This window comes from Solanum pennellii, chromosome 10 (genome assembly GCF_001406875.1).
Source record: "Solanum pennellii chromosome 10, SPENNV200".
NCBI lineage: Eukaryota > Viridiplantae > Streptophyta > Magnoliopsida > Solanales > Solanaceae > Solanum > Solanum pennellii.
In genome coordinates, this window is record NC_028646.1 from 78,894,674 (window position 1) to 78,898,047 (window position 3,374).

Consider the following 3,374-nt stretch of genomic DNA (forward strand, 5'->3'; position numbering starts at 1 on the left):
CACCTCCGTCCTGACGGTCAGAGACTCGTTTCCCGTACCAATTTCTCAAGAGTTGAAGTGTTTTGCAACGGGAGCTTACGACGGCTCGTCGTGGATGTGACGGCACGTCCTGCAGGTCCGTCACAAATTACAGAGAGTCGATTTTCAGTACCCGATTTCAGAATTCTAAGTATGCTGAAACGAGACCCTGCGACGGTCCGTCGTGCCTGTGACGTTCCGTCGTGGGGTCCGTTTCCTCAGCCAATTTTCCAGAAATAAAATCTGCTGCTCAAAACGACTAAACAGGTCGTTACATAGAGAGATGGATTTTTGAACATGGATGGATTAAACACGAGCCATCTTTCAAATTTCCCGTGTCTAATGCAGGTGACTTGTATAGACAAGGATATGTCACTACAAACCAAAATAATCTTATATTTTTAGCGGCAATTGTCATTTTTTGTATATGTTACTAAATCTTTTAGCGACATTGGTTCTAATGGCACTTAACTAATGCAGGTAAAGACTTTAACACTCTTTATTAATTTTAATATTTAATGCCGGTAAAATTTTTGTTGTAGTGTGTCCTTGACTCATACGAAAATAGTGGCTTCTCCAAGTACTTCTATTGTCATTCAATCAAATGAAACATGGTTTGAAAGTTAGGCTTGTCAAAAGGGCCGATCCTCTTATGTCTACTTGATACCTAATTTGTGAACAATGAAGCACGTATGGTCTTATGCAAACAATGTCGATATGTGAAGAAGTAAAATAACTTTCAAACCATGCCCTTCGTAACAAATAACTTTTTCGCCTGACATAAATTTATATTTTTGTATCATAATATCACACAAATTATGCTTGTGCATGACTTCTTACTCTAAAAAACTTTTATCTGGCATATGCTCAATTACTAAAGGTTACTAGTCTATTTAAAGGATAAAAATTTAAATATCAGCTAAAACAAAGTACGATAAAAGAATCATGAAATTGGACTGAGAAGAACTAATTGGGCCACAAAGCCTTTATAAATGGAGTGGAACTTTTGGCCCGACCTAATATTTTTCCACTTGTAATGACTCCTAATTAGAAACCTATTATAGCAATAAACTAAAAAAAAAAAAAAGTATACTCCCTCCGTCTTATTTATGTGGCATTACTTAATTTGGCGCGATGATTAGGAAAAAAATAAGACTTTTGAAATTTGTTGTCAAAAACAATCCTATTTATGTGTCTGTAAATTATTTTAAAATAAAAATGAAATTTTCAAGTTAAATTGTTTCTAATTGTAGTAAGGTGACATTCTTTTCGAGATAAACTAAAAAAAAAAAAAATTGTCACATAAAATGAGAAAGAGGAAACACTTTTTATCAATTACATATCATAGCCGGTGGGTTTCTTAACTTGTTCCTTTTATCTTCCGTTTCACCATTTTCAATAATAAAAATTTCCGATCAATTAATAAAAAAATTATAGATCGATTAAATACATTAAGTTAGTGTTGGGTTTTATTTGCCCTAAATTTCTTACCATAAATAGGTTTTCTTTTTAGGAAAAGGTTCTTGATTGACTAATCCTTTTCTTGTAGGAAAAGGTTTAGGACTCTATAAATAGAGGAATGTTCCTTCTAACTTAATCAGCATTCACAATGTAGTCTTAAGGGCTTTGAGAGTTTTGGTTAGGGAGAGAATTTATGGGTCACAAGCTTGATACGCTGTCACTTGTGTGTACCTCCCATGTATTCCGAGTGAATTGGTTGAGGTTGTTTCTTTCTGTATTATGTACTCTCATATTTATAGTGGATTTGCTCATCTCCTTTGTGGACGTAGGTCGATTGATCGAACCACGTTAAATCTTTGTGTCTTTTGGTATATTTCTCGTTGTTTTCTTACTCGTGATCTTTCAAGGTTTGCTTTGGTAGCTTCCGCATGTACACCTACTTATTTTCGATCCTAACAATTAGAACTATCTTTATAAGATTATTATTAAGGCTACCAAAAGTTATAGATACTTCTTTAAAATTTAGCTATATGTAGTTATATTCCGTTCGTAGATGGAGGTCCCCCATTTTTCCTTTTATAGATTGTAATGTATCATTTGGACCACTAGCTATAGGACCAATAATAATTTGAAAGCCCAATAATTGGTTTAATGGACGAGTTGAATTAATTATAATCAAATTAAAATAAAGTAAATAAAATATTATATCCATCTACATTTAATTAAATACCAATTAAAGTTGGATCAGGATGGATAATGTGGGCTGCTAATAAGTTATATCCATCTGCCCAACTTCCATGTAATTTATTAAATGTCATGTCTTCACATCAACCTTTTGATGTGGAGTCAAGAATTACAATCTTAGAAAGATTATTTTTAAGTGTCAGTAATTAGATTTTTTTAAAAAATAAATTTATCAGTAAATAGTGTTTAGCGGTATTTTATTAAACATAAAAAATATCAATAGGGACAAGTACAATCAAGGGGGCTAAGCCTTACCTTACTAATCTTGACGAAGTATCTAACTTCTGCTACCTATAACAACCATGAAGAAAATAAGAGTTAGAGAGAACTAAATATTTTTTGATCATTACAGAGTTTGAAATACACTCCATGATGATATTACAAAATGAGGATGCTTAAGCAATGTAAAAATATGTCAATTAAGGAGAAAGTTGAGTTACCAGACCCAAACTTTCTATTATTAAAGCATGAATGAAAAAAGATTGTTTGCCCATCAAAAGTAACTTTGAAGTTTTTTTTTCTTGTCTACTTCTTCAAACCTATTCAACAATACTTGATGATTCATACCTTCTTTATGGATTTATTGGATTTAGTTGAACCTATTGATACTGTCAAATGATTTTGCTTTGTTGTCGCATCAGATGCCTTGGAACAAACGCCTCAGTCATTTTACCATCCTAACTATGTTGCCTTCATATGTCTTCTTTTTGCTTTTGTTGCTTCCACTTCTTTGTTGCCTATAGGTGATATATCCACTTCCCTAGCCACTCTACTAAAGCAAATGTCCAACATATTGTCTTCCTCATCTTCATCAAGAGAGTCCTCACTTAAATTCACGCAATCTTCATCAAGAGAATCTTCCGCCAAATCAATTTTATTTGACAATAAGGTACTTGAATCATTCTTCCTTGCAAGCACACATTTAGGCATAAATACAAGAGCTCTGGACTTAATTTGCTATTTAGAGCAAGTGATGAGACTTGTTTTTCTTGGATCAAATCGTGGTCATTCTCTGTTAACCTTACTTGCTTTCCGGTAGTCTTCAAAAGAATATCAAATCTATTCGAACATAATAGGTCGCTTGAGGCATTACTAGTATCTTGCCTCTTCTCACTATCATAAAAATTTACAGTCGGACCCCTTTCACTACA